The sequence below is a fragment of the Corvus kubaryi genome, unplaced genomic scaffold (genome assembly GCF_017639235.1).
Source record: "Corvus kubaryi isolate FWS band 111438036 unplaced genomic scaffold, C.kubaryi_AGA036_p1.0 37172, whole genome shotgun sequence".
NCBI classification, from domain to species: domain Eukaryota; kingdom Metazoa; phylum Chordata; class Aves; order Passeriformes; family Corvidae; genus Corvus; species Corvus kubaryi.
This window is the reverse complement of record NW_024581047.1, coordinates 582,897-606,608: the sequence shown is the minus strand read 5'-3', so window position 1 is coordinate 606,608 and position 23,712 is coordinate 582,897. Positions and strand designations below refer to the sequence as shown.

General features: G+C 41.9%; 2 protein-coding genes across 9 annotated transcripts in view; one reads left to right on the top strand and one right to left on the bottom strand.

Annotated features, from left to right (window-relative positions):
- PEAK1 (pseudopodium enriched atypical kinase 1) overlaps positions 1-3,395 on the bottom strand; it is a 110,178-nt gene extending 106,783 nt beyond the window's left edge. For 2 of the 5 annotated variants that reach the window (XM_042021791.1, XM_042021795.1), the window contains exon 1: positions 572-682. The gene's annotated coding sequence lies outside the window, so the exon portion shown is untranslated. Of the gene's footprint in view, positions 1-571; positions 684-704; positions 772-3,307 lie in introns of those variants that run through there. The other 3 variants (XM_042021792.1, XM_042021793.1, XM_042021794.1) reach the window with 3 other exon arrangements.
- A 218-nt stretch (positions 3,396-3,613) lies between these two features.
- HMG20A (high mobility group 20A) overlaps positions 3,614-23,712 on the top strand; it is a 37,192-nt gene continuing 17,093 nt past the window's right edge. Inside the window, exons 1-2 of one of the 4 annotated variants that reach the window (XM_042021788.1) lie at positions 3,614-3,715; positions 5,529-5,646. The gene's annotated coding sequence lies outside the window, so the exon portion shown is untranslated. Of the gene's footprint in view, positions 3,716-3,883; positions 3,988-5,528; positions 5,647-23,712 lie in introns of those variants that run through there. The other 3 variants (XM_042021787.1, XM_042021790.1, XM_042021789.1) reach the window with 3 other exon arrangements.

Sequence of the window (23,712 nt, the reverse complement as noted above, 5' to 3'; positions counted from 1 at the left end):
TGTGTGTGGGAGCACAGGAAGGTGGGAAGACTGGTAATGCCAAGAAAGGCTCTGCAGACAAGGTCCCTGCACCAGCCTGTCACAAGTAACACGCTCAGAACATGGCACGACACTCCATCCATCCCTCCAGGTATCAGCATGGAGAATCCAAAGCCTTTTACTGTGGGTCTGGGGCTGCACATCTCCTTCTCCAAAATCCATGTTACTTTACATACATAGAGAGTGGAACTTCCCTCACTGGCAATTTTTGGCTGCCACTAACAGCAAGGAAATGCTACATATGGCTGCAAATAACTTGACATTCTCTCTCTGAACTTTGCTTCAACTACTAAACCAAAACATGTTCTACAGATTATTATTTTTGTACTCAAAGTAGGTTAAAAACATCTGGAGGTGTTAATAGCAGAAAGATAAGAGTATAAATTACATTTTCAGTTTCCCTCTCAGGTACTTTCTTTACAATCTCCCTTCACATCACAGATATTCCACAACCTTCTCAGTGCTTTTCACCAGCGCAGCACTATCTCCTCGTCATAGCCGAGGCATTTGCATTTCAATACCCTGCCCGTACCCGAATGTCAGCTCCGACACACCGACTACACGGGAGGGAGCAGCTCGGCAGGATTCCTCGGGAGCTGCAGCAGCACAGGAAGTGGGAACAGTGTGGAAGCTGGCAGGAGACAGACCTCATCTCGGAGCCGTACCTAGCAATCCCAGGGTGGACTTTGGGGGCTCTCTTTTCAGGAGCTGGGCAAGAGAGGGTCCAACAGCCTTACATACAAAAAAAGAAAGAGAAAGGACTATTAACACCGCCTGAAATCCAATCTCATCAGAAAGCAATCAGAACAAGAGAAGCAGTGACAAGGAGAAAAGCTGCAGATCCCTTCAGAGAAAAGGGCAAAGAAAACATGGGCAACTAGAAGGGATGGGAGAGTGTGATTCTAAACTGGGATGAGGAGCAGCTGGAGGGAAAAGGGAGCCTAAGAGCAAAGACTAAACAGGAAAAGGGAAAAGGAAAGGAGACACACAGGAGTGTAAATTCAAAACAAGGTAGAAAAAAACATGTTACAACTTGTTAACTTAGAGTAAGCTTTTCACACACGTTTTTTCTAGCATGATACAGAAGGTTAACAGTAATTGTCAATGTCTGTGGACCCTAATCAATAGCTTACAATAGTTATCCTAATAGTTTACTATCCTGTTCCACCCTGGCTGGGGGGGGAATCAAGATTTAAGAGTCATTTAGCCAAATAGCATCCCCCCTTTTTTTTTTCCATTAAATGGCTGATTCCAACCAATTCCTTTACTTGAAAAGTAAACAGAAAAGAATACGTATTTTGGTAAACATGCCTGGAAATACATTTCCTAAAGAGCTGAAAAGTCAGAAACACGAATTACCCAAGAAGTTGAAATGGTATTTTGCCTCTTTGATCTCTCTTTCACTAAAACAACCATAAAACTTGCAGATACATAGGAAATGCTGTTCCTTCAAACTCACTGTACGTTTCTTTATATGTATGTTCAAAAGTCGAAGGAAATGCAAACATTGCATCCATTATGAACTGCAGCTGGGTGAAAGTGCCTACCTGCAGCCAGGCCAGGCAGCCAAGTCTGCTGGCTCCTTGCTCTGCAGCTGGTGCCTCCTGCCCAGGCTCAGGAATCACACCCCACCTGCCACTGCTGTTCAGGTGAGGAAGGTGTAGTTGAGCCAAACAGATCTGACCAAAAAGGTAATTTAGGAAGTCTGTGAATTAAGTTATCTACATGGGATATCCTAGCAATAAGGTAAAGCCATCAAGAAATGAATACATAAGATTAATCATGGAAAGTTACTCATGGAAAAACTGGTAATGCCTTCTTGCATAGTTCTGTATTTTAGAGAACAAAATGAGGTTTTCCTGAAAACACACTGAGCAGTAACTGCCAGGAAGATGCTTCGTCTGGATAAAACATCTTAGCTACTTTACAGACACAACCTTTTAAGCCAGTGTGAAACTAGATTAAGAGCTCTAGCTAGTCCAAACGACCAAATCAAATCTCCACAAGTATTTGCTGCTCTTGCTACACACCTTGATTCAGACTGTCTAGATGAGGTTGTAAGTCAAACAAAATTCACACAGTAGGAAGTAAATCTAGTTTGTCACAAAGGTAGCTGTTCAGCTAGCAATTTTAAATAAGTTAAAGTAAACTTTCTAGCTATAGAACCTAATTATTGCAATTCCATAAAGTCTTGGTTCCTAAAACAACTACGTGTTCTTTCCTTCCTGCTCATATATCTCCGTATATTATTTTTTCTGTAAATATCCGAGAATAAAGTGTTTTAGCAGACATTAGACAGCCTTTAAGCTACAGCAAGTAAGGGGAAAAACTTTGGAGGCACTTATGAAGCAATTAAAGAAGAAGGAAAACCAAGCTCTACAAAAGTAAATGGCAAAAACCTAAAGTAAACAGAAATTATGTTCTCTGAAAAGGAACCCCTATTAAATTCGAGGTCAGAGATCCACCAGGCAATGCTCCCCCTCGCCCCTGTGCTCACCTCGGAGCAGCCTGGCCGTTCTGCATCAGGTATCAGCTGCTCCACAAGTAACCGACCACTGCAAAGTGTTCACATTGTTCCACTTGCTGTCCCAGCGCAAATCCCAGCCTTCCCAGCCCAGCCTAAACTGGCCGCAATAAAAACTAGCAAACAGACCAACCCACCTACAAGTCCAAAATAACCTTCGAGAGAAAAGGAAGGACCGAGAGGAGGATGGAATGCAGCTACACACGTACACGCTAACACGTAAAGCCTTTCAAGTCAGTAATTCGTAATAATAACAGAGCAGGGACGGAGCCCCGGCAGGAACAGCATCCACCTGGCACCCACAGCGGCTTTATCCCGGGAAATTCCTCGAAGGTGTCAACGCGGCGGCGGCAGGCGCTCCCCAGCAGGGCGCGGGATGGCGCCGCACGCTCCCAGCCGCGGTGCGGGCTCGGGAAGCGCCCGGGGCTGCCGGCGAACACCCTGGGGCCCAGCGCCGCGACCGGGGGCGAGGGCGCCGCACGGCCCCGTGGGGGCCCCGGCGCGGCTGCCGGCACCAGACGGGCTCTGCGGGCGCCGCTGCGACCGGGACCGCGGCGGGGCGAGGGGAGCCGGGGGGACCCCAAGGGAGGGAGGGACGAGCAGGCGACGGCTGCTCCCCCGCCGCCCCCCCACGCCACTCCGGGGCCCCCGCCCGCGGCCCCGCTGAGGAAAGCTGACCATCGCCGCCGCCCCCCGGCCTCCCCTCACGGCGCGAGGGGCCGTCACCCCCCTATCGCCCCTCACCTGGCAGGGGCTCCCCAGCCCCGCTGCGCCTCCCGCGGCGGCACCCAGGAGGCCCCGTGAGGGCTCCAGGTCCGGCTCCCGCTCCCGCCGGGCCCCGGCGAGGACGCGGCTCCCGGGACGGGGCTGCGACCGCCGCGCCCGCGCGCAACAACCAACTCCGGACACCGCCCCCCGCGCGCGCACCGCGGCGCGAAGGCCCGCCCCTCACCCGCCCATTGGCTGTGGGTGGTGAGGGGGCGTGGCGCCACCGCGGGGCGGTGCGAAGCCCTCAGGGGGCCAGGGCAGCCGCCGTGAGAAAACTACAACTCCCGGTGTGCCCTGCGCGCGGGCCTTTAAAAACGCGTCGTGAGGGAGAGCGCGCGTGTTCAGAGAGTGTGTGCTTCCGCCTGCGGCGGTGAAGTAGTCCCGGTGAGTGGTTTGAGCTCTAGCCCGCGCTGGGCCGCTGAGGGGAGCGGGACAGCAGACGCTGAGTCGCGAGTGCTCCCGGCTCGGCTGGGCCTTCTCCCGAGGGGCTTCTCTGGGGTAGGCGAGAGGGCCGCGCTGAGGCGGGAGCGGAGGGATTCGAGCAGGCGGGGCTCTAAGGTGGCTGTGCGCGTGCGGGAGGCGCGGCGGCTGCGCGGGCTGAGGGGACGCGGCTACCCCTGGCGACCCCGGCCCTGCGCGGGAGCCGCCGCCGGCAGGTCAGTAGGGATGGCTGCGGGCCCTCCGCCCCTCCTCGGCCGCGGCGGGCAAGGAGTCGGCGGGCGGCTGTGGGTGCTGTGGCCCACCCGTGAGGGGGGCTGGGGGAGCCGCCGGAGCTCACGGGGGGTGAGGGGGAAGAACCGGGTGAGGGTCTAAGTGCTTGGCTTTCGGTGTTCTCCATTACATATCTTTCCACGGTTCCCCCAAAACGATTATGTTTTGTGGCGTCTTAGTTCTATTTATTTGTTCCTTCTTTACGTGCACTTAATGTTCCCTTGTCAAGCAGGTGATTTTCCATAGCGTGGTTTTCTGATACCTCTGTCCACGTTTCCACATTCAGTTGCCTGTTCCTGGGGAACTAAAGTCTCTTTTTTCCAGGTGGCAGAAAAAAGCCCCGACCCTGGGGTTGAAAACACCGGGGCCACGTGCCTTGTGAGGCGCCATTCATTCCAATCCTCTGGAAAACCAGCGCTAGAGTGGAAAGGAGGAAGGGCAGGGCAAATTTATAAATAAAAGAGCTTCTGCTCTCTAGGGGAGTGGTCTCCAGCTTTTTTGGCTGCCCATTCCTATCAATAAAGAACACTTTTTATGATGCACCTCTCATATATGTAAATTTATTGATTTACCAGTTATATACAGGTACTAATGTACCGATATGTACGTTATAAAACATACTCAGACATAGAAATTGAGAAAGCATAAGACAAAAACGAAATAGTATTTTAAAACGTTTTTTCTTAAAGCTATAAAAAATGGTTTTTCCACCCTTCAGTGAATTGCCTTGCGTGTGACCCCCTTGAGAGACCACTTTTATAGCACATGTATGTTATTCTGAAGTGATCATTCTTAATTTCTTAAGAACATAGATATAAACAGCTGATGAAAACGAATATTTTTTTTTATCGGGTTTGTTTGTTTGTTTTTTTGATCCTGGCCATATGTGTAGGGGCACAACCTGTTTGAAGATAGTGAAGTGCTGGCTGTTTTATCTTCTCTTGGTTTTTCTCACACCTAGGCATATATCATCTACAGGCAGGTATCATATGCCTGTTAGAAGAGATATTCAGTATTTCTAGAACTATATCACTTGTTGGCAAATACTGTAACTTCAGAGTTTGGGAGATTGAGGGAAAGTGACAAATTTTTTTTCCTGTGCTGTCCTTAGAAATCTGGCATGTCTTGAAATAGAAGCTGAGAAGTTTCGCTTAGAAATGGTGCCTAAAACAGAGTGTTTGAATTAGCCTTTAAAATCCTAAATTAGCTTTTGTATAGGATCCCAGCAGTTTTCAAAACAGAAAAATGGGAGATTGTGTGATCTGACCACACTGTCTTGGTAAGGTAATTGGTGCACCTTCTATGGCTCAGAAAAGGGAGAAGAGAATCATGTTTCTTAGTGATGCTTCTTTAGTACCTGAGGGTTGGGTCCAGCTCCTGTGTGTACCCGACTGTTAGAAGGTGACTATAATAATTTCTGGTACTTCGTAATAAAGCGACCACGAGGAGAGAGATTCTGACTGTCTTCCACCTTCTGCTCTTGCAGGGTGTCTTCCCTGGCCAGGCTCAGTCTTCCTGTGTCTGATGGCCGGGACTGCCCCGAGAGCTAAGGAGAGGTGCTGATTTCCCTGGTGCTGCTGGACTGCTGAATGCAAGCACTGACTGTGAGCCGTGGTTTTGCTTATATCACATTACAATGTTACTCTAAGTGTCAGAGCACAGAAATGGAGAAAATTGTACGCTAATGTGTTGGGGTTAACTTGTAGTCTTTGTTAGTGTGTCTGTTCACAATGCGTTTAAATAAAGGGTCACTCAGTATCCAGGTGTTCCCAATTAGCAAGGTGTATCTCCTCACCTGCCAAGGCAGGCTCAGCCTTCCATACTAATTGCTTCTCCTTGATTAAATAAGAAGTGTTTTAGGACCAGTTCTTGAATGACGTTTTTCTCAAGTTTACAGGCTCATACAAGTTTCTGAATTCTTGCTGTACTTCCTGCCCTCTCCAGGCTGTGGTTGAAAAATTTAAGTATTCCTGCTCATCATTGCTGCAGTGCACACAGAGCTGTGCTCGTTTTCTTAAGTGTTGTGGAATGTACTGTGAGAAACTGTTAGAGCACAGGTGAAGAGGCTGCACTTAAAATAATGGAGACACTCTTGACAGTGATATGTGGGAGAGATGAGTAACTCAAGGGAACATGCTTTAACAATTTTGAGGACAGTAGGTGAATACAGAAAGGTTGTCTTTTTTCTTCTTTCCAGTTGTTCATATGCCTTTAATAACATGCTGTTTCAGTCTATAATCTGATTGGCTTGGGAGTCCCAAAATGAGGTTGTTTTCTGCATTCCTTCTAGCTTTTTTATTTTTTTACTTCCATTATTTCCCTTAGAAAGAGAGGGGGAATGTTTCTTGCATTCATGGGAGCTGTTAAACTTCTGCTATTTTAAGACAAGAAGAGTGATCGATAAAAACACTTCAACACTAAGTGTTCACGAGGTATGGATTACTAAGAGTAGTTTGTTTTCAGAAACCACTATTTTTTTCAGGGGATTAGTTTATGAAAGCAGCTAAGGCTAGCTGATGGCTGTTTGAAATACACAGTCAAGTGGTAGCTAAAGCTTTTATTAGTAATATATATTTGAAATACACAGTCAAGTGATAATTAAAGCTTTATTGATGCAGGTCAGGTTCCATTGGCAGGATCTGCAGTGTTGCTGTCTGACTTCAGGAGTGGCTTCTTCCTGTCCAGTGGCATCAGCAGCACAGCTGTTGGCTCTTATGGCAGCTGGTAGTTTTTACTGGGAGCTGGACTCGGTGGTCCTTGTGGGTCCCTACCAAATCAGCTTATTCTGTGATTCTGTGGTGCAAACCTGTATTCTGATACTGGATCTTGCATTCTGAGGGCAAAACAGCCAGATCTGAGTTTGTCCATGCACTGCCAGTGTTACTGCCAGTGGGACAAGTCGGGTGATAAGCATTTTATTGCCAGACTAGTCTGTTTTAATCTCTTGCATAATGGGATTGTTGGGATATATATGTTAAAGCTTTTTGTATGCGCATTAATCCCACAGAGGGTTAATTCTTATTAAAGGAATAACTTGCACTGTTCATAGCTGTTGGGGGCAAAGCTGAGACTGACATTTGGTTTCTGAAGGTCTACTTGATACCAGTTTGACAAGGACAGCTTTTGATGAATTGCAGCTACAGCTACTTTGAGTGACTGTGTTTATTTGGAGACATCTTCATTCTGTGTTACAGGGAAACAAAACCACTTAGTGTGGAATACCTGGATTTCTTCCAAGTTCTGAATTTATTAGGAAATCTTTCTTGTTCCTTGACCTTACTTTTTCAAGTTCTGATGTACTTGGAAAAAAACCTATCTTTCAGAAACATTAGGCACGTTATTGGCTAGAGTGTTTCAATAGTAAATATGTTAAAAGGAAGCTGTGCTGTGTTGTCTTTGAAGGCGGCTTATTAACAGTTTTAATCCTAGAAACAAATAATCCTGCACTGTTTTGCAGGAGACTGTGGCAACAGCTGACTTTGGCTGATTGATTTCAGTCTTTTGGACAGTACTTCTTACATACAGTGATTGCAAAATAAACCTTATATTTCACTGTGTCTGAAATTCTTATGACTTGGATTGTTTATACTGTTTCTTCATGTAAAAGGAAATGTAAATCTAAGACACTGGAACGTGCCTTTTGTGCATCATGGCTGGGATAAGTCATGAGGTAAGCAGTGGACACCCTTAGCCTGCAGTTCAGGATACTGTGATAGCATGAAAATGGCAAAGCATCTTTCAGTCACAAGATTGAGTGGCATAAAGCTTTGTTCTGACAATAAAAATGTGTGAAGTGCATAAGAGAATGAGGGTAGTCAAAGTGTTGGTTATTAGTTGACTTCTAGAGGCGTAAGACTGACAGGATTTATTTCTAGATCCCTTTTCCATTTTTTCTCTTCCACTGACAAGTGCAAAACACAGAGGATTTCTTGGCAATGTAGTGAATTACCAGGGGAAAAGTCTACTTTTGTTTTATTATTGTATTCAAATATGAAAAGATGATAAATTCATAGCTTTAATTATACGGTGGTGTCTGAGGGATTGTTTGCAGCCAAAAGAAACTCAACAAACTGTCTTCAACTGCCCTTCAAAATGTCATCTACAGAACTTGCTAGGCTTTATTTGGAGGGGTTCTCAGACAGTCTTAACCAAATGGTGGTTAAAGCAGATCTGACTTAGCTGTGTCTGTTCTGTACTTCCTTTTGTTTCAGGTAAATGGTATGGCATGAATTAGTGGCGGTTTTGTGAATTTTTGTGTTTGTTACTTAAGAAATAAACCATTTTTTCCTCTTGGAGTTCCCTTGGCTGCTTTGAAGCCTTGGACATAAGTTGGTGTGTTGTTTCTTAACTTTGGGGTATTGTTTGCTGAAATCTAGTAATTGACAAAACATTTAGTAATGGAAATGAAGGATGTTTTGGGAGAATGGACTTCATCACTTGTATAAGAAGAGGCGAAGTAATCTTAGGCTTGTGTCTGGGCCATAATTATATGTTCATCAAAGGCTGAATTTCTCATGTAATGGAGTTTGTGTCCCATACCAGTTTTGAGGATATGCTGTGCCTAACAATATATGGAAAGTGTCAGTCTCCACGTCTGGAAAAGCAATGGAGAGAGAGCTGTGGCAAAACAAGTTCTGGTAATAGTATGAGACTGTACAGGAGAGAAAACAGATCAACACTGAGCAAAGTACTAGAAGCAGTAAACTGTGAATCTTCTTTCACACTTGGAAATCTGGAGTTTGCTAACATTGCATTTCTGCCAGGAAAACTGGGGAGCAAGGGGGGTGTTCCCAGTGCAGGATAACGGCACACAGAGGTAAGAGAAGAAAGCCTGGAGTACAGTTTAGCTTTAAGGGTGTTGTTGTCTTACTTGCATGCTAGAGATTTTCTGTGGGTACGGTGCTGCTCTTATGTCCCAGTTTTCGCCTGCTTACTTTAAGAATGGTCTGCCTTGTTTGCATTTTCACTTACCCAGAACATTGACAAAGATATCTTCTGATACCTAAAGGATAAAAAATGTAAGACTTCCTAAAGAAGGATGTTCTGTTTAAAGCTACCATCTCTTCAAATATGCAAGCATCTTGTTGGAATATCTCAAGAATCACAAATTCTGTGGGATTTCTAGAACAGATGAGCAAATCCTCAGAGTCTCCAAAAGACCTGAAATACAGGCATATTGGAATGTGTTTTTTTCCAGCCCTGACATCTAGTCAGTAACTATCATAGGTCACCTACTAAAATCTTTTGGAGCAGAGTGCTGGCTCAGGGTGCATTTACTGCAATATGTTTTAGCTGCTATTGCACATGACTCATGCTGCTGCTGAAATGAAATCGAGATAACCAGTATTTGACTGAATCCTCACTGTTTCAATATGTGGGAAACAGGACAGAATAGACTCCAACTACTCTTTGCTGAGTTTGAGATAAGAAATTGCTGCAATTAATGTAAGATATGACAAGCCAGTGTAATAAATAATAAGAAGAAATGAATCAGGATTGTAGAATTGAAGTTCTTTTTCCAGACTTATGGGGAAGAATCTCATCTTTCATCGGGGGAATAAATGTTTAGCTTTAGATTGGAAAGGGGGAAAAATAGTCATATCGGCTTATGATATCCTAATTTTTTTCTGGTAATTGTGTTTTGTCCCACTTAAGACTATTTTGGGGCCCTCTGTTACTGGAATAGCTTCAAATGTTCTTCATTTCTGGCAGCAGTAAAATTTTAGGGGGAGTTGAATTGCAGCCTATGGAGTTATAGCAATGTACATCACTAACTCCTGGCTGCGTTACTTCCATCCCTTTTTCTTCTGCCAGCTGCTTCTTGGATCCTTTGCTGAGCCATTTCACCCTTTCATTTGGCATAAACTAATTTGATAAATGAACTAAATGCTCTTCTGTTTCTTCAGCATGCTGAAACACCATGTGATTTGTCCAGGGAACAGGTGCCAGGCTGAAAGATGATGCTCTAGGAGTAGTTGGTAGCTCAGCAGGCTTAGGCTGCAATGAAACTGTAGCCTTAGGCAATGGACAGCTGTTGTCTGCACCTTCCAGCACCTGGCTTGTCTTTATGCAGGCAGAGGACCTTTCTGGATGCTTCTCTTGATATCTTGTGAAAACTACAGCCCACTGCTGGCAGAATGAATCCAAAAAGTTACCTTGGGTGATTGGAGGTGGCTCTTAAAGCTTAATATGACTTTACCACACATGGCAGTGGGAGTTTCCATACACATTCTTTTTTAATAAGCTCTGGTATTTCTTTGAGCCCTTCCTTTCAGCTATGTCTAGTTGAAGATACCCAGCCTCCTCGCTTTCCCAGGATTCTCCCAAAGAGAAGAGTTAGGGAGTTAAATAGCTCTATAAAATGTCCAGTAAGCTGTGGAGATTGCTGTAACCAGCTGAGAAAGGAGGAGAGAGCAAGGCCTTCCCCTCTTAGCAGCAGCAAGTTACTCCTTTGTAAGTTATCCTTAAATCTAGGTTGTATCAAAATATGCAAAGCTTGAGTATTAGAGAAATACAATTTCAGGCCTCTTCCAACTTATGCAACCAGTATTTTGCCAGTTTCCCATTCTGTGTCAGTTGACAGCAGTGTATAAACCATTGTGTGACATCACCAGGATTCTGTAAATTGTTCCTAACACCAAACATTTACTTGAAATGTAGAAGCAGAAATATTTTTTCTTAAAGCTCTGAGTATAGGAAAAAGAAAATGCGAGAAAAGCTTCTGAATCATATTAGTTTGATCCCCGCTTCTTAAATGTCAATTTCAAGTAACAAATAGTGCATGATTCATACTGCTTGCTGAAATTTGATGGTTTTGAACAAAATGCCATCAATTTAAAACTTCTTGGTTATTTGTGGAGAGGTAATGTGACAAGTGCTTTTTCAGTAGTTGTGGTTGACTAACCTGGTTCAGCTTTTTGCTTTTAAAGAGTGTACTCAAGCAAACCAGACTTGATATTTGGTCACATTAAAACTAGTATAGCTCAGGACGGGTGTAGGCTGGGAAAGCCTCCTTGGGAGCATTGACTTGAAGAGGTGTTGGAGGTGACTGGATAATCCAGCTTGGGAACATTAGCATTTAGTGAAGCTTGAGCAGCTAAGCCTTAGGTATAAATAAGAGTACAGAGGAATCTTAACAGGCAAGGTATAACACGTGTCTTCTGCAGCTGGCACTGGCACTGCTACAGCTGCTTTGGAATTCAGAAAGGGTTGCTAGCACACTGGAAAAAGGATCAGTTTGAACATGAGTTTAAGGCATATTTTCACCTAAAAATAAATGCAGGTGCAGCTTTGTTTAACTTCTTGAAATGATACATTTATCAAATAACAACTTAATCAGAGTTTTTTGATACAGGCTCTTATCTTACAGGGTTTAACCTGTGAAATCATAACAAAATCTACGTGACTGCTGCAGTAAGAAGTTGTACAAATTTACTGTGTGCATAAAAGCCATGTGGGACAGCTGCTGCAGTGATGCTTCTTACTGTTAGTCTTTAAAACAAGACTGGATAATCATGATGTAGGTTTGAATTCCTCTGTGTTTCTGTTTTTTAGCAGAGAGTAGTGCCTGGTGTTAAATGGGTCACAGTGATCACAGTTATCCCCTCTAGCCTGTGCCTGTACTGCAGCTTTTTTATAAGGAAATTAGCTTTTTTGGTTCTAGCCCAGGAGATTTTTGGAAAGTACAAAAACTTTGCAGGTATTTGTATTAGACTAACCCAAGTTGTCTTTGTCTTGACATGAGATTTGATTGCTCTTCTGTTTACATTTGGATATAAAAAGCTGTAGAATTATTAACTGCATATTGGACTGTGAGAGTTTATGTGAATTGTTTTGAATGTGCAGTGATGTGAAAATTGTCCAAATATCAAAGATACTTTTCTTACTTGAGAAATCTTTTCTGTTAATGTTGTTTTAACCTTAAAAAACTTAAAGTTCATTGCAAGTATGAAAAAATGTGAACTCTGTTACAGATGGCTTACTTGCATTTTCTCTATAGAAATACACTTTACATGTCTGGAATTTTTTAGGCAAGTTATTTATATAATTTTATCACTACTTGTAAAAACATACATTCTGTCCCAAAGTCATTTCCACAGAGTATTTCTCAAGGGAATTACAGAACAGACATTTATCAGGAGGGGTTTGCAAGGCACATAGAAAATAACTGATCACAAGGTACTTTTCAGCACATTCCTTGAGTTTTTGTTCTCACGTTGCTGTTACATGGAAGAGTCTTGATATTCAAATAACCACACACAAAGGATTTGCACTTTTATAGTGAGGAAGAGTGGGAAGACAGATCTCAAATCCATAGTAAAGGCTGGAAACTTTTTTTAAAAGATTAACTTCAGCTTTTACCTTAGTGCCTTTATATTACAGACATCTGGGAATTACATTAGAAAAGTTTTTTTCTTTATGATGCACAGTTTCTTATTCTCTAGTCTGAGGTCACTAATGTTTGTCAGCTAAGTGTCTATAATTGACTTTTAATGGAGACATTTGAGTATTGCTATATAAATGTAGGGACCTACTGGTCTTCAGCTCTGATGCATGGTTGGGTTTTTTCCTTCCAGCATGTGTGAATGTAGATCAGTGACTGATCAGTAGGGGATTCTGGGCAAGTGATGCGTCAGGATTGTGGTAATGCAGCAATATATTCCCCCAAAGTTAACCTGGAAAAGGTCTGTCATGTAGATAAATTTTACTCAAATCAGTTGTCAGTGTGGAATAGGAAATGTATCTGTCGTATTTGCAGTTTTGAGGCTTGAGTGTCTTGGTAGCATCTCAGTTCTGTGGATGTATTTGTATACCATTGTAATTAAAAATACAGAAATTTGAGCAATTGGAGGTTTTGCAGATCAGATAAAGGGGTTTCCTGGCATTTGCTGTGACTTGCTGCTGCTAAATAATTTAGTGTTTAAAAGGTAAATGAAATGCAAAGAAGCACGACAGCATCAGCAAACCCAGACAGGTAATTAGAATGGCAGTTTATTGAAAGAATACAGAAGTGTCAAATCAGTGAAATAGTTGACAAATCAGTTGCTTTTTGGATGTTGAACATAGATGGGGGGTTGCAAGTGTGTTAAGTACTGCAGTGGTTATTCAGGTAGGGCTTGAGTATCACTGGTTTCATGCTGCTGGTGGCAGGAGTGTTAGTTGGTGATTCATAATCCAGCTTTGGCACAGAATGTCTCTTCAATTTTTCATGTAGTGCTGACTATTTCTTTTAAGATTTAAAGCCCTTTTGTTATGCAAATAACAGTATATCCTCTGTCAGGCTAAAAATGAGAACTTCTGCTTATGTGTGATGAAGGGCTTGATGTTACAATATCTTCTTGGTCCCTCAGTCATCTGTCCCTATAATCTTGTAAAAATGCGTGCAGTTCATTTGGGTGTGCCCTCCACTTGAAGGACAGAAGATATTGAACAAGTGGACTAGTTAGTGGAGTGGCAAACATAGCAGCCCTGAGCTAAGGTCTCCATTTGAAGAAAAGAAAAAGAAGCTGCTTAAAGCTGCTACTGAATTAAACCTACTTGAAATTGCTGGAAGTTGCATTCTGTGAAGTGAGCCTAACACAGAACTCCTCTTGGAAATGGCAGCTTGTCATTGTTTTTTAGTTTGTTGAAGTGGTTTGAGTTGGGGTAAACACTGCTTGTTGTACTCGGAGTTGAGAGTAAATCTGAGCTTAATTCGAAGGGTGAGGGAATCTTTGATTCGGGGCTGTATTGGAAGTTCAGCTCTAGCTTCACTAATGGGAAGAGAAGATCCTGGATTCCTTGCTAAGGTTGTTCTTGATGGATTTTCTGGTCAATAGATGAATAAAGTGAAAACTTTCTCTCTGTTCCAGTGTCCTTTTACTCTCCTGTCCCTCCAGCTTTGTCAGGACTGGGGGAGGTGTTGTCTGATACACCTCCGTTCCTGTGGCCATTTTAAGGGCTTTCTTCAAGTGCCTTTGTCTTGTCTTCCATCCATCACTGCCTGTGTCCTGAGAATAAGCAGTGCTTATTTCTTTAGGTCTTGGTAACCTTCCTATCAAAAAACCAAAGCAGTTGAGGGCATTTGATGATTTAAATCAGTGTTCATCAGGATTTGAGCCAGACAGTGTAACATGGTGTCTGCCATAAAGATGATCTTCACCTTGGTTTTGAGTAGGTGTTGGGATCAAATGACCTCTAGAAGTCACTTCTAGTCTAAACTTGGAATCATGAAATGTGAATGATGCCAGAGATGTATTTCTTGACTTCTAGGAGTGTGTTTAATTCAGTATAGCAGAAAATGTGGACCTTTCTCACATTGTTTCCTTTTTTTCCCCTGCAGCCAACAAAGAAACTGTGGTGACTAGACACATGCTTTGCTGGGTGGATCTTAATCAGCAAAACTGGTTGGAATCTTCAGATTTTTTTGTATGCTTAGGAAATATTTATATATAAAATGTGTAACTATTGGGTGATGTCAGCAAGTGTTACTGAGAAAGGCATTTTAAATAGCAATACAAATGAATCCATGCTGATTAAGACATGGATACTTGAGTAGAAGAAATTTTCATTGTGAAGTGAATGAATGCTTTTGCTTCTTGTTAATTGAACAGTTAGCTGTAAATGAAATACACTTCAATTGTCAAAAGCCACAATTTTTACAAACTGAAATTTCACACAGGGTTTCCTATTCAGCTTGGTTACTTGGCACAGTTTCAAGTAATAAGCTGCTTGATTTTTACATGCTAAACTCCAAGACCTGGGCTTGTTGTGCTGTGGATGGGAGGTGTTGAGATTGGTGCAATTTCTACTCTCCCAGGATTCTTTATTTACACAGTGCAACCTGCTCTGAGGTTTACTCATTGCTGTTACTGATCAAGCAGCAATAGGACTGGTGATTGGAGTGTTTTGGGAATGTGTTCTCACTGCTGAGGGATGTGTGTGTTACTTAAAGCAGCCAGGTAATGCTTTACTCGAGACTTACTTAACACTTTCTTCTGCGTGTCTGTTTTATCATGAAAAACAAAGCTCAGCTGAGATGTGAACTGAACCTGCTGAATTCTTTTTGGTGATCTTACCATGGAGCTTTGGAATGCTATGGCCATATTTTGTCTAGAGTTATACATAGATGACCCTTTCTAGAGGTCAGGAAACAGTTCCAGGGTGGGAATGAGCTGTTTTGGGAGACTGTTGAAGACCAGGAAAAACAAGCTTCCATTACTGTAATAAATGTTTTATCTTGGGACATCTATAAGCTCAAATATGATTGAAGTTTTCATAAAATCTGAAGACTTTTTATTTTTAAAAATAAAATGCTAATAAAGCAATATTATGCTTTTTTTCCCTTTGTTTTGGGATATGTAGAGAGGAGCAAAATATAAATGAGTGCTTTTTCAGAGGAGTCTTTTTAAATGAAAAGGGAATGCTGGTGGCTGAGAAGGCAGTTGTCTAACTCAAAGCCCTTGAGCTAACTTTGGGGATTAAATGTGGTATTTGATCCTCAGCTAATCTGTGTGCTTACTTCTAACAGACTGCAAAAGGTAATCAAAGAAAGTAAGTTTTCTGTGCTTGCACTTCTGTTGTAAAATGTTTAGGCTTCACAAATCAAAAAAGACAGCGGTGCCTGAACTCTTGTTTTCCAGCAGTTGGCTTTGTCTGTTTCTGCTCAAGGCAATGAACTTCAGGTTATGATATTATACTGAGGTGAAATCTATGTTGTAGCCCTTTTGAAAATAGAAATGTTTTTCCACTTTCCCACTATTTAATGCTGTGTAAACCAGAGTGTTTCTGACCTTTTGCAAGGATCACAAAGACTTTAGTTCTTACTTCTCTTTGCAGTAAGAATTGCATGATGTGTGTTCAGGTCAGAGTCTCAGAGCGACTTCGAGATCTCTGAAACCAAGCAAAGACTAACAATTAGTTGAGATGTCCAAAATAAAGGTTAAGATTGGTAGTGCTTCAAAGTTTGTTTCTGAAGTTTGGTTTTATTCTTAGCTTTTAGAGATTTCCTTTATGACCTTTAAACCCACTATACATCTCTACCCATATATAGGGGTGTTGGGATAATATTTCTGCTTTAGCTCAGAGGAACCATATTTACTTAACAAATATATATAGAAATGAAATCATGCAAAAGAAATGTAAAAGCAGTATAAATCTGCTGTTTGCTAAATATGGTAAATACTCAAACCTGAATGCCAGATACCTTTCAGAACACTTGTAACTAAACATAAATTAGTAATCTTTTCAAATGTAAGTGCTTGAAGACATTGTGTTGTGTGAGACCTCCATCCTCATGTCTGTTCAATCATCAACCTCTTTGAAAAGATTTACATTCTCTTTTAGGGTTAAATTTATTTAGTGCATAGATCAACACTGTTTTTCAAAGCTTGTGTGTGTTTCCCACCTGCAGTTTCTTGTTTCCAGCATATGAGGAGCAGCTGTGGAAGAGGGAAGTTGGAAGAGCAGATTGAGTCCTGGAAGTGCTTTTCCCAGGTTCTTCTTTGCTCTTTGGCTGCAAGCTCTAGGCAGTGATACTCTACTCTTAGGGTTTTTCCCTCACTTCTTTTGCCTTCTTGCCTATGATATGATAGGAGATGCACAAAGAAGAGGTTGCAAAGTCAGTAAAGGAGATGGTGGGAAGAAGTTAACCTCTGCCCTCAGAGCAGTTTCTTTGGGCTACTGGAAACAGTTTGAGGATCGGATCCAATATTGCAAATGTTTAGTTGTTGTTCCAAGCACTCAGCCTAGGATATTTAAGCACACTGCTGGCATGGATGCTTTTTTCTCAATCCTACTTCAGCTCCAAAACGAACTATTTTCATTACATATGCTACAGGTGTTCCAAAAATGCCCTCTGCCTGCATATTCCCATCCCTCACATGCATCTCTGGATCTCTTATGTATTGCTTAACACTGGAGAGCAATCAGACCACTCCAGTGGGTTTATGCTTTTGTGTCGCAGCGGGGATTACTGCAACAAGTATATTTCAAACCAGGAGTCCTGTGGAAAGCGAAGTATATATGGACAGATTGGTGGTAGATGTTTCAGAGATGTTTATTTCTCCAGCCGCATGGCCGGGGCTCAGCTCAGGAACTCCGCAGTCACTGGACCCGAGGGTCCTTGGCGTTATCAGGGAACCCCAACCAACCAATGGGGAATGAATCTGAGCAGGGGCAGGGAAACCCCGTGTCTCCCCTCAGGGCCCCTCTCCCAGGGCTCCATGGCAGGGGAGGAGACCCCAACACTTTTGTTGCTTTTTTCCCCTTGTTTTCCATTCATGATGCTAAATATTCTAATTTCCTCTTGCTTTTGGATGCAGATGAGTATAGGGAAAGCTTTATTCTAACTTGTCTACATTCTGCTGTTGATTTAAGTTAACTGTTCTATGGAGCCATGGAAGTACGTGGGTTTTGTATGATTTTAAAATTTTTCTCCCTTTGGTGCTGAGAGGGGAATCCTGGTATGTGCCTAGTTTAGAGCATAAAGTTTGTCTTTTTAAATTTCCCTAAATTTCCCTAAATTTTTAAAGTAGTCTTTTACTCTAGTATCCATTTTAACACATTTTGTCTGTGGACTCAGACAGCTTTCAAATCTTGTTAACAGCGGTCAAAGGAGCTGTCGGCTGTTCCTGGAGAGAATGCTTTGGCAGGACTGGGCTGTCTTTTCTGTTTCTTTTCTTTTCAGGAATCCAGACAAGGTTTTGTAAGCAATGTCCACTGATGTATTGATACTTACTTGAACCTTTGTCTGTTCTTTTGTGCTCACTTTCCTTATTAGTTTTTCCATCAATGTGTTTCCAAGGTCTTTGCAATTTTTATCCTGCGATGCCAGTGGTACCATGTGGGACTGCAAGCCTTGGCTGAAAAGGGGTTTTGGTGCCCTTTGTGCAATGTACCTCCAAACTTCAATTTCTGATAGATACTAAACTATTACCAGAGAGTTTTAAGACCAGATTAGAAACAAACAGCTTAACCCAGTTCTTCACTATTCTTGCCATTAGAAAGGATTTGCTAATAGCAGTTCTTTTGTTCAGGTTTATATGCCTGTTATTTTGCGCATCTAAGGCTATCTAAAAAGTGTGATTTCTTCTACGTGACAGGTTTGAGTACTCAAACTCACTGGCTTTATGTTGGAATAATGCATGGCAACAGCAAGAATATAAGAACAAAAATGTATGGAAGCTGATGTGTCATATTTTTTTCTAAAGATGGATCTTCTCTGAAAACAGGCAGAATGAGTTGCTTGTTTTGTGTGAGAATCACTGACTCTTCCCACACTTCATTTCCTCTAACCTTTGTCCCTGTGCCCGTATCAGTGCATTTAAAATACCCAGTTCCATGCTGTCTTTGTGGCTTTTGAGGTCAGAGTAGATGCTTTTGTGTTGGGTCATGATGCCTGTGGTGAGTCATTCTTTTAAGTATATACTCAATCTCTTTCTCAGTATATTCTCACATCCAAAGTATTTGACCCCATATTCTGTAAAATGGCTGTAATGACTTGTTTTGGTGGCTGTGCATGAAAAATTCCAATCTGTATTCCTCTGTGGCAGCAGCCAGAGTTTCCTCTTGCAGAATATAAGTAAGCTTGGAGTATATGCTGTACTCCTTTACAACTTCTGTGATGAATAAAGCTTTGAGGGAGAGCAAAAGTGCTAAAATAGCTTTAAAACTATTTCAATCTCATCAGGTGTATGCAGTCTTCAATTATTTTATTTTCAAATATGTAACTTTGCATTTCACTGGCCAGTCACAATCAGGATTCCTTGACATTCAGTTATCTCTAGTTCAGAATACTTGTTTGGTATTTTAAATCAAAGTACTCCTCAAGCATTAATTAATACTGTTTCTTGTTTCACTTGTGTGATGCTGGTAAATGTTTGAGCTGGGTAAACACCATGAAAAACTTCAGTCTGTTCATTTACATTTTTTAATAAACTGCTTTGCCTATGGCACTTTTATGTTTGCATTGCACAAACAGTGAGTGATTGAGTCTTACAGACATAAATGATCAGAGGAATGGAACTTCAGTTTTGGGAAGTAACCATCTGCTCACTGCTGGGGGAGTTACCAGGCTCTGGTGAGGTCTTGGGTGATTTACAAGCGCTGTGGTTTGAGAAGTGTCTGTGCTTCAGGCGCCCTTTGTGACGGTACGTGGCTGCTGGTTTGTGGGGTTTTATGGGGTATCCCTTTTACCTTGTTTATGTGGAAGGAGCTGATGGAAAACTTTGTCCTGTGAAATATGAGATCCTCAGATCCCAGAGAAATTTTCAAATGGTAGGTGAAGAAGTAGGCTAAATTGCCTATAGTAACTGGAAATTCAGAAGACGTTTTTATGGGCAGATTACAAAACCCAGTCCCATCCCTGGTAGTCATCTATTGGACTTTAGGTAGAGTGATTAATGAAAAGTAAAAAATTCTCAAGATTTATTTTGAGAGTTACTTTTTGTGATTGGAATGGTTTCTGTTTTCTCAAGTGAGATCTGTAACACGAGAATTAAATTAATTTTGTAGAATTGTATGTGTTGATGGTGTTATCTTAAATGGCAACTGATGCTATCATGAGCAAAGTTAATTCAGAATAAAATGAACTGTCCTAATCCATAGGTATGTAATGCCTGCAGTGAAGGGCTAGATAGCAAAGCCTTCCCTCTGGGTACCAGAGGTAACCACAGTTACTGCTTTTAGGTATTCAGGGATTACATATACATATATATCTTGTATGTGCCTCATCCTAAAGCTTTTATATGACTGAGGGTAGAATGCAGAATTGAACACTTGTGTTTTTAATGTACATGTTTGCAGATGTTTGACAGGTGTTTCAAAGGTCAGAATATGAACAGCTTTGTTAGTGTTTGCTGCAAAGACCCAAATAAACCTAGGCTTTACATCTTTCCCTTCTTTCCTTAAGCTGCTTGGAAATGCAGTGGAACTCAGGAATTTTTTCCGGCAAGTCTCTATTTTGGTCTGTAGTGTTTCTTTGTTTTTACTGGCAAGAAGTAAAAATAAAAGGAGTTGGTTGTTCTCTGGTATATATTTTCTAGTTTGACAGAAAAACCTTCATCCCATTGGGTTGAGCTTGCTATTTTCCTAGTCACAAAGACCTTTGTCTAATGAGTTGCCTGTAGGGAAAAAGTCAAATGTGATTTTCTGCAGCCAAGTATGTTGGATAACATGCTTCTGCTCAGCATGATGGAAGAAAATGCTCTGCCAGAGGGAATCTGAACTTCCTCTGACTGCTCCAAAAGCATTGTGGTTTTAATAGAAGATGGACTTACTTCAGTTTTGTTTCTGATGTTCTGGCTGCGTGTGGAAAGGCAGAGGAAGTGATGGTTCTGTGGGTTTTTCTCTCAGTAAATCATCTGAATTTAGATTGTTTGCATTCTGAAGTGCTTGGACTCTGATGCTGAGATAAGGAATACTGTGGCTCTTCTGTGATGTAGCAGATTTTTTTTTTAATCTGTTATCCTCTGAATGGTAAAATTTGGACTTATTTACTCTGGCAAAGGGGGATGAGAGACTTCAGGAGAAAAATTCTTCACTCAGCAGTAATGTTTCTAAAACTAGAGCTGGAGATGAGGTAATTGGAACTCCTGCAGTGTTTTATAATCAGCCTGCAAGTTGGAGTTCTGATGCTGACTTCATATTTAAATACGCTTAACTGTAATAAATAATATGTACTTATAATCTTACCTTGTAATTGTATGGCTAAAGAGTTTAGTAATTTATTTTTTTTTTATTCTTAAGATTATCTGTTGTAATGTAGTCATTGAAAAGGCAACATTAAGGGCTGTTCACCCTTTTCCCAGTGTTCAGGGGCATCTTAAGACTCGACCTGGCCTTGGAATGAGGAGGATGTCAGTCTGCATTTGACAGTGGCTTATGACATGGCCAGACCTGTGCAGACACTGCAGAGCCCAGCCTCACATCACTCAGTTGTGAATGACTGTACACAGGCAGAGCAGGTTACGTTTTGTGGAAGCAGTGAACATTTTGGACAGTGCAGTGATTGCTTTGCTTAGGCACTGGAAGAGATCTCACGTGGGGCTAGCCACGGGACAGGAGTGCCCGGTGGGGGAGAAGAAAGGCTACCTGTAGCTTGTGTTGGGACAGTGCGGCCATGAACTTGTGCTGCTCTGACTTGAGTTGGCTCCTGACAGATAAGTGCAGCTGTGCTATGCTGAGGTCGTCTGTTTCATCCTTCTGTGTGTATTGATGTGTGTAGTAGCATTTGGATCTTTATGCTGTAGAAGTTTTTCTTTCATTTCCTGAGTAATTCTGTCAGACCATGTTGGTTCACTCTGTACAATTTTGTACAGGTATGATCTCTGGCATGCAACCAAAATGTCCAGCTGAAAAACTTGAACTGAAAGTTATGAAATACTGTTGTCCACTTTCTATATCATGAAATCATGATTGATGAGGGAAGAGAGGGAAAGAAAATGATAAATTCAGCCACATTTTTGATAGCATAGGATCTTCTCTAGGCTCATAAAGAAGTGTAACTAATGCTAGTGTATGTGTTAGTTGAACCTTTGAAATCCTATCAGATACTGCTCTTAATGAATAAATCAGTCTCTCTATTCCTGCTTAGCTGATTGCTTTCTTGAGCCAACACAACCAGTAGTGTAGCAGTACAGTGAACTCAGAGCTGCTCCAGTTTCAATTAGTTTTATTTGGAAGAGATGCTTCCTTGCATTGAATTGTAGGGCTGGTAGGGTTTAGAGTTTTAACAGCAGTTTCAGTTTTCTTTTTGCATTTGGGTAGAAATAGTTAAAAAATGAAAATAGGGGAGATGTGCAAGCCATTAGAAAACTAAGTGTACATTGTTTCTTTTGCCCTGAATTTAGTTAACTGTGTTTCAATAAACATGTAGCTCTGCAGTGGGGTTGAAACTAAGTGGATAGCGATTTTGGAGCAAAGGTTCGGAGTAAAGCAGGAAGGGCTATCCCTGAGAAATGGGACTGAAAGACTTGTGTAGGTTCCCATCTGCTCTCAGTGAGCTTTAGGGCAACTGTTTTGTTTTCTTGCTCTCTGGAACTGATTAGAAGCCATTTTAAATTCACTGATGTTACTTTTTCTTTAGGATGTGGGTCAGTGTCATCTGAAAGAGTTACTATCTAAAACATATGGGATAAATAAAAAAAGTGTATGGTCTTCCCAGCTTCCTGTGTTTGTGTTCTGTTTATATGTTGTTAAGGTTGGTGTCCAGCTGCCTCCCTGCAGTTTGAAAGTGAGCTTGGGTCATATATGAGCAGACAGATCAGGACCTGGTGAGAAGGTCACAATGGGCATAATTGCTTAGGCTTCCTTTTTTAAAAATCATAATTTAAGATTTTTGACTGATGAATACTGTGTAACATGAAGCAGAACTTAATTTCCCTGTTAGTTGATAACTGCATGAAGCAATTTATATTGTATATTTAGAAGCTGTGCTTAAACAGCTTCCTGGACATCAGTGAAGAGCTTAATTTTCAAATTAGTTGAATTTTCAGATTTCTTGTGATACATAAAGTCCCAGCCTTGATGTAGTTTCTTTTCTATGTGTGTAGATTCTTTTCTATGTGTGAGGAAGTATTGTTTGCACTGCCTTCTTTAAGGATTAAAATCATATTTGTTTCACCAGAGTATCTCACTACTTTTCTTAACAGCATTATATTATTTGTCTTTCTTTTCCTATCAGAGATGCTAGGATTTGAAAAAAAACCCCGTAATGTGGAGTTCTGATTCATAGAGCTGCAGATGTTGCTTGGAAGGGACATCTGGAGGGAGGTCATCTTAGTCCAGCCTTCCTCTCAGAGCAGGACTATTACCAACACTAGTTTAGGTCAGTTACAGCTTTCAGCATTTAAAATCTACCAGGATAGACTCCACCTCTCTGGGAACGCTTCCTGGTGTCCAGCGTGAACCTCCAAAGCCAGTATAACTGGCAAGAATTTGGTTCTGCCATCTCTGCCACTGCCATCCAGTAGCTTTAAGCTCTGTTAGATTGGCCCTTGGCCCCCTCTGCCAGACTGAGCAAGCCCAGTTTCCTCACCATTCCTTATCAGGCCAGGTGCTTTAGATCCCTGAGCATCCTGGAAGCCCTTTGCTGGTCAGTCTCCAGCTGTGCCACAGCTCTAAGGCTGAACCCCCAAAACTGTATTCAGTCCCTGGTTTGTAATGGCAGCACAGGAATTTGATTTCTTCACTCCTGGTTGAGCCTTTTCTATACACAAGTAAAGGTGTTCCTCTGCTAGAGATCAGTGTCTGTACCACCATCTGCTTAGCTTTAATTATTTTCTAGATAAGGAGTCAGGATGATAGGATCCTTGAGGATGGTTTAAGGATCTCAGCAGCTGGAAAACAGAAGAGAAAAAGGGTGAATATCATCCATGTCATTCTTGCGATAGAGATCTGCAAAACCTATAGGATGTAAGAAGCAGTGACCTTTGTAGAAAAAACCTCTATGTTTGGACCTGGGGTGGGATGTGGGAAAACACATATAATATTAAAAACATGGAGCAGGATTTTATGTCTCAGATCACTTGGATTTCAGTGCTGAGTGGAAAGCACACCAAGCCAGGAGAAAGCAGTACAAGATGACAGCTTTCCTCAGTCCCTTGAGGCCCAAAGCCCGAGTGTACTGGCCGAAAGGGATAGCAGTAATCAAGTTGAATATCTGCTGCTCATCAAGGGTGACTCCTAAACTG